The 7,818-nt window shown below is 36.3% G+C and overlaps 1 pseudogene; it reads right to left on the reverse strand.

The window, feature by feature from the left end:
• Positions 1-1,588: 1,588 nt before the first annotated feature.
• On the reverse strand, positions 1,589-7,390 carry LOC149990624 (large ribosomal subunit protein eL20 pseudogene; annotated as a pseudogene).
• Between the last annotated feature and the right edge of the window lie 428 nt (positions 7,391-7,818).

Below are 7,818 nucleotides of genomic sequence, written 5' to 3' on the forward strand. Positions count from 1 at the left end.
GATGAATGAGTGTTCAACTTTACCATATGAAGGTTTTCCTTTATTCAATAAATATGGAAAATTACAATGATTCATTTTTTGAATTAAACCAATCCTGGGGTAAATGTTATATTGTTATGTTATATTATATCTTTCTGTTTCTGAATTTTATTCACTTCAGTTGTGTTAAGAGTTTTGTGCCTATATTCATGAGGGATACTGTATCTTAGTTTCTATTTTTGAAATAGTTTTCTCAGCTTTTAAAATTAAATTTTTGTTTTGCCTTATAAAATGAGTTGTGAATTGATCCCTCTTCTATTTTCTGAAAGAGTTTGTTTAAGGTTCATGTTTTTCTCTCCTTAAATTTAATTTCTTTTAGATTTATTGTGTGATTTAGATTTTTTGTTTTATTTTTTATCACTTTTGGAGAGTTGTATTTTTGAGGGATTAGCCCATTTCATCTAAGTTATCTACTTTGTTATAAGTTATTTATAATATATCTCTATAATATATATTTTATTATTATTATTTTAACCCTCACCTGAGGATATGTCCATTAATTTGAGAGAGAGAGAGAGAGAGAGAAAGGGATGGGGAGAGAGAGAGACAGAGAGACAGAGAGACATGGAGAGAAAGAAACATTGATGTGAGAGAAAACCATCCATCAGCTGCCTCCAGTACACATCCTGACCAGGGATTGAACCCGGAACTTAGGTATGTGCCCCAACCGAGGATTGAACCCACAACCTTTTTAGTGCACAGGAGGACACTCCAATCAAGTGAGCCACCCGGCCAGGGCAATATTTTTAACATCTAAGATTTCTAGTGATAACTGCTCTTTCATTCATTATTTTGGTATTTTGTGTTCTCCCTCTTTTTTCCTTCATCAGCCTAACTAAGAGTGTATCACTTTTACTGAACTTTTCAAGGAAACATTTTGGCTTTATTCATTTCTCTAATGATTGTCTGTTTTCTATTTTCATAGATATATGCTCTGCATTATTTACTTCCTTCCACTTATTTAAAATGAAATATTATCTTTGCTTTTTTTATCTAGCTTTTCGGAATGAAACTTTTTTCTTTTAAGTATTTAAAACTAAATTTTCCTCTGAGCATTACTTTATCTACACTCCACAGTTTATATGACATAATTTTACTGTTATTATTGATGTTATTATTCAGTTCAAAATATTTTTTAATTTTCCTTATGATTTATTTTTTCTTCTCTTGGTCATTTAGTAGTAAGTTGTTTAATTCCCAAGTATTTATTTCTTTTTTTAGATACATCATTAGTGTTGATTTGTAATTTAACTCCCTTGTGATCAAAGAACATACTCTGAAAGACTGAAGTCCTGTTAAATGCATTGTATTTTTTCTTTTGGCCGAGACATTGGTCTATCTACACTTGAAAGGTGTGTGTACTCTACAATTGTAAGGTGCAGGGTTCTATAACTATCAACTCAAAGTGGTGAACAGAAGTTTTATATATATATATATATATATATATATATATATTTTTTTTTTTTTTTTTTTTTTTTTTTTTTCCTGAGCACCTCGGCTTTCCCGAGGAGTTTATTTGGGCAGACCAGGCGGTAGGGAGGCCCTGCATCTAAAACAAGGTGTTGGGCCTCTTGGTGGTGAAGTGTGGCTTGTGTTGACGACAAAGGAGCCTGTGGAGCAGTGGGAACTTGATCTGGGAGTCGTGGAACTGCTTGCCTGCCAGTCGATGGCACTTCATGGCCGCCGTCTCCTCCACCTTCATGATCTGGATTGAGTGGGTGTGGACACGGTGCCGGGCCCCCATGTCTTGGTAGCACTGGGTGACGGCTCCTGCAGTGGTCAGGTCCCGGTCCTCCCGGTACATGCTGTGGGTGGGTCCCACTGCACAAGTTGTAGCGCAGCCAAATACCAAAGTTCACCCGAAGGGGGGATTTTTCAAACACTTGCCTACAGTAGACAATTTCCTCTGAAGATTTCTTCACCTTCTTCAGCTGAGACACAAAGTACCAGAAGCAGGACTTGGCAATGACATGGTTAGGTGCAAAGACGCACATGCGTTCGAGGGGCAGCATGCAACACTTAGGGGTAGGCAGGCAGCGCCACCACTACCTTGTACTATCACAGCGCCAGGCCTTCACTCCGCGTTCGCCACCACCCACAAAAGAAAGAAAATCTGTATCTTTACTGGTTTTTGTTTTGTTCTTCTCTTACTGGAAAAGGAATATTAAATTTATAAATATGATCATGGAAGTGTCAAGTTTTCTCTTTTTACTTCGTCAAATTTGTTCATTATTTTGAATCTGTTTAAAGGTGCATAAAGATTTATTATTGTTATACCTTCCTAAAGAATTGACCTTCCCTCTTTTATTGTAAAAGCCCCTCTTCAATCTCTGGTAATACTGTTCTGTTGAAGTCTACCTTATCTGGTATTAAAATAGTGCCCTCTGCCTTTCTATGCATACTTTTACATCACATACATTTTTCCCATGCATAGTCTTTTAATTTGTATCTGTACATACATTTAAAGTGGATCTCTAGTCTGTAGCACATACTTGGATGTTGATTTCTATCCATTCTGACAACTTCTGCATTTTAATTACAGTGTTTATTTACCACCAACATTTAATGTAAATTTTTATATAGTTAGATTTAAATCTACCATTTTACTGTTTATTTTCTGATATCTCCTTTGTTATTTAACTTCTAATCCTCCTTGTCTTTCCTCTGTTGGATTAATTGCATATAAGTTTTTAGAAATTCATTTTATTTTATCACTTGGCTTTGTAGTCATGTTTCTTTTCTGTTTTTATTTTAGTATTTACTCTAGAGTTTACAGTATACTTCCTTGATTTTTTATAGTGTACTTAGAGTTAGTATTTTTTTAAGATTTTATTTCTTTATTTTTAGAGAGAGGGGAAGGGAGGAAGAGAGGAAGAGAAACATCAATGCGTGGTTGCCTCTCATGCAACCCAACTGGGGACCTGGACGGCAACCCAGGAATGTGCCCTGACTGGGAATTGAACCAGTGACCCTTCTGTTCACAGGCTGGTGCTTAATACATTGAGCCACACCAGCCAGGGCTAGAGTTAGTATTTTATTGCTTCACAGATATATGTAGAAACCTTGAAAAACATATATAGGTCCATTTTCTCCTTTTCTCATCTTTTATGCTATTTTTGTCATATTCAGTTTATATTTCTCCCCAAGACAATTGATTGTAAGAAAAATTGAAAATTCATATCACATCTCAAAGAAAAATTATTTGAAAGGTGATTTTATTGGTTCCAAGTGTTAATAGTTTACATATTAACATAGCGACTCTCTGAGAGTCAGTATCCCAAGATCATAGAATGTGAGAGCTGGAAGAGATATTAAAACTCATCCAGCCAAGTGTTTCCCTAGAGGAACACTATTGCCATTTTCAGGGAGATTATTCTTGATTGTGCAGGATTATGACACCCATTGTAGGGCTTTTAGTATCACTGGCACCCACCTGCTAAATTCCAAAAATGCTAGCATCCATTTCCAAAGTCCCACCTGGAACTATTGTACAGCCCTCCATTAAGAATCATTGTCACTAAATCATTGTCCAGATTAAGAACCTGAAATTCAGAGAGATTGGGTAATTTGCTTAAATTGGAGCACCATTTTTTTTTAATAATTTATTTATTTGTTTGTTTATTTTCAGAAATAGGGGAAAGGAGAAAGACAGGGAAAGAGAAACATCACTGTGTGGTTGCTTCTCACTCGTGCCCCCAACTGGGGACCTGACATGCAACCTGGTCATGTGCCCTGACTGGGAATCGAACCAGCGACACTTGGTTCGCAGGCCGATGCTCAATCCACCAAGCCACAGCAGCCAGGGCTTACCTTTTTTTTTTTAAACTTGTGACTAAACCCTGGTTCTCATTTCAGTTCTCTTTTAACTGTACCATGCTCTGTCTGAGATTGGTCATGAAACTATTCTAACTATAAATAAAACATAGGATAAACTAGGAGATATTTTTATTTCTCATGTCCTAATTTAATGTCATCTTTTGGAAAGATCACCCTGAATAAGTTAGGAGGTGAAGGTCCTGAATAGGATCCTAGTATAAATTTCATGGACCTTCTGTAACCATTTAACCATGTATGAGAATTGCATTTCTTGTTATTCTCTCTACTAGACTGATTTCACCATGTTTATAAGATGCTCTATGCAAAACCTTCACAGGAAAAAGGCCCACTATAATCTCAGTAGAATCATTAGTGCTTTATTTTGGTTCTGTATAAATATGTGTACATTTCTATTTTTAAATTCTGAAAAACTCAGTTCTTAGTATTTTCTTCCAGATTTCAGAGAGCACAAATACAATATTATGCTGCTTACTGTCATAAGCATAACTACTCAAACAGCTCCTAAAGCAGCTTGAAAACTAGTTCTCACAGTTGTAGTGCCCACACACAACTCAGCTTGTTCATACATTTCCAGTATGAGATAGGGGCTTAACTCAGCCTATTCAAGATCTGAACCTGTTTGAGCTGAGCAATATGGTGAGCAGACAGGTGGCCTGGCTGTAGGATAACCACTGAGGAGATGAGGCTGTTGTTCAGAATGTCTGGGAAAAGAAATAACACAAAGCCTTGAACAGGAAAAAGCTAAATATGTACTAGACACTGCGATTATGCTTCTTTTGGACAAAAAAAAAGTTTAGATGGGGCTGAAAACAAAGCCACAAGGCAAATACATGAATAGATAGATACATTTAGCAGATGGATAGGGCAAAGGGGTTCTGAGTGGGTGTTGGCAGAGACTCTCATAATTCCTGGATTCTAGGCAAACAGATTGATATTGCTTAAATATATAAGACTTTTTTGGTTAGCATTTGTTAGTAATTAATAGGAAGTATTTTCAGTAGGATATTTTATCACTAGGTTGCATTAGATTACTCACATTTTCATATAACATTAAGTACCTACTATCAGTCTGCTACTGTTATCAAATGCTGTAGTGAGAAATAGAAATACCATGTTATCTCACTTATATGTGGAATCTAAAAAAAGACCCAAACTCATAGATACAGATTGGTGATTTCCAGAGGCAGAGTGTGGAGGGTGGGCAAAATGAATGAATGGCATCAAAAGGTACAAATTTTCTGTTACAAAATAAATAAGTCATGGGGATGTCATGTACAACATGGTGATGATAGCTAATATTACTGTACTGTATATTTGAAAGTTGCTAAGAGAGTAGATATTAAAAGTTTTCATCATGAGAAAAAATTCTGTAACTATGTGGTGATGAATTTTAACTAGACTTATTGTGGTGATTATCTTGCAATATATGCAAATATCAGATCATTATGTTGTATGCTTGAAATTAACATAATGCTATATGTCAATTATACCTCAATTTAATAATGCTGTAGCTACCAAATGGAAGAGAGAGAGAGAGAGAGAGAGAGAGAGAGAGAGAGAGAGAGAGAGAGAGAGAGAGAGAGATTTTGAGAGAGACAGAGAGAGAGAGAGAGAGAGAGAGAGAGAGAGATTTCTCTTCTCAAGTTAACTCCCTCACTGGGGGCATATAGACAACAAGGAGGATTAATTAGTAAGTACAGGTGGGGGATGTTAGGAACATCCTTTCTGATAAAATATTGTCTGAGCAAAGACATGAAGGAAGTGAAAGAAAAAGTGATGATGATACCTAGAGGAAGATGGGTGCAAGCAGCAGCAACACAAAGTATAAATCTCTAAGGCTGGGGCAAGTCTAGTGTATTCCAGGAAAGCAAAGAGACAATGTGGCTAAAAGGGAATAAGGGAGGGGAGAGTGGTAAGAGATGAACACTACTATTACCATAGACTCATGTCTAGTTAGAAATGTATGATGAGTTTGATTTTGTGATTTTGTAAGAGGACAGAGGTAGCTTTGGGTAAAACTTTTTCTCAATGTTTATGTCATCTTATGTGCCCATTTCTTTTCCAGTACTGAACTTCTGTTTTCTTTATCCCTGTCTTCATCTACATCTCTCTGTTCATCCTTTTTTTTTTTTTTTTTTTCTCCTAGAGAACTGAATTTAACAGAAATAGCTCAATAAATCCAGGAGACGAAGCAGACCTTTGTGGAAAACAAACGTCAGTTCTGAGTATGAGCTTCTAAGATGGCCAAATTACATTCTTAAAGGCAAGTTCAAAATTGTTCTAAGAGTTATAGGTGTAAGTTAACTTATCTCAAGAAAATGAATCCAGGCTTCTCAGCTGCTGAGTCTTACTTCCTTTAGTCTGTCCTAGTATTTTACTATCAATTGTGATCTTAGACTGTTCCACAGAGAGATGTGTGTCATTCACAATAGTGAGCTTGAAGATGAGTGTCTCTCTTCTACAAGTGTCACTAACTGACTTCTGGTCATGATCTCCTGATTTTACTCTCATCCAGGAGCTTGAGAACTGCTCAGCTGAGCAACTCCTTAGGGCACCATTACCATTATAATATGTCTGCTATGTGCAATGTCAGTTACAGTAATCCAGGTGAAATAGGTTGATGGTTTAGACCAGAGAGCAATATGTAGAATGGGAGAAATATAGACAGATTTGAGAAATATTTAGCTGGTGGTATTGACAAAAATTTGGGGTAGATTAAATACAAATGTTGAGGGAAAAGACTCCTAAGTTTTTGACTTACCAAACTAAATGGAAAGTGGAAATGTTCACTGAGGCATAGCATACTAGAAGAGCACCCAGCTAGTGGGGGAAGATTATGAAGAAAAATTGAGTTTGAAATACCTTTGAAAAGTTGAATATCAAGTAGATAGAGGGACTGAAGGGTTTTTGGAGATCAGAGGAAAGATTTGCTTTGAAAATATAAAATTTTGAATTCATCAGCATATAGATATTAAATGGATCTTGGATATCAAGGGAAGTTCCTAAAAAAGAATGTACAGCCCTGACTGGTATGGCTCAGTGGATTGGGTGTCATTCTGAAGACTGAAAGGTCGCTGGTTCCATTCCTAGTCAGGGCACATGCCTGGGTTGTGGGCTGGGTCCTGTGTTGGGGGCATGCAAAGGGCAACTGATCGATGTGTCTCTCCCTCTCTTTTTCCCTCCCTTCCCCTCTCTTTAAAAATAAATAAATAAAATCTTTTAAAAATGTAGAAAAAGAAGAGGTGTCCCTATAACTGAATTCTAAAGTGCTTGAGTATTTTCAAGTCAGGTTGTGGAGGAAGGGCCAACAATTTACTGGGATGGAAGGCAAATCAAGAGATTATGTGGTCATTCTCAGTCTCTTACCTTCCAATTCTCCTTCTTCAATGATAGAAAAAGGGGTGTAGTTATGACTAGTGCACTGGACTTTCTCAGAGGAGTGGGTAGGCATATTCATGCTCTCCATTCCATGTGCCGCGAGGGAATCAAGTTGAGAATTGCTGCACTGAGTCATGCTATCTTTCCAGTTATAGGAGGTGGATAAATGTGAAGTCTTAAAATTTTTTAAAATTACATTCAGAAAATTTAAGAATATTGAGACAAAAAATATTTCCCAAGTTAAAGTGTAGTGACTTTGGAGAATTAGTTGGTGATGGAGGGATTATGGGATTTAAAGGGATGAATTATATAGAATTTTAATGATATTGGTGAAATATAAATTATTTTAAAAACAACTTATTCTTAAAACTTTTATTGATTGATTTGAGAGAGAGACAGACAGACAGACAGACAGAAACATTAATTTGCTGTTCCACTTATTTATGCATTCATTGGTTGATTCTTTTTTTTAAACAATTTTACTTATTTATGTATTTACTTATTCATTTTATTTTTAGAGAGAGGGGAAAGGAGAAAGAGAGGGAGAGAAACATCACTGTGTGG

The sequence above is a fragment of the Furipterus horrens genome, unplaced genomic scaffold (assembly GCF_987537825.1).
Source record: "Furipterus horrens unplaced genomic scaffold, mFurHor1.1.pri manual_scaffold_17, whole genome shotgun sequence".
Lineage (NCBI taxonomy): Eukaryota > Metazoa > Chordata > Mammalia > Chiroptera > Furipteridae > Furipterus > Furipterus horrens.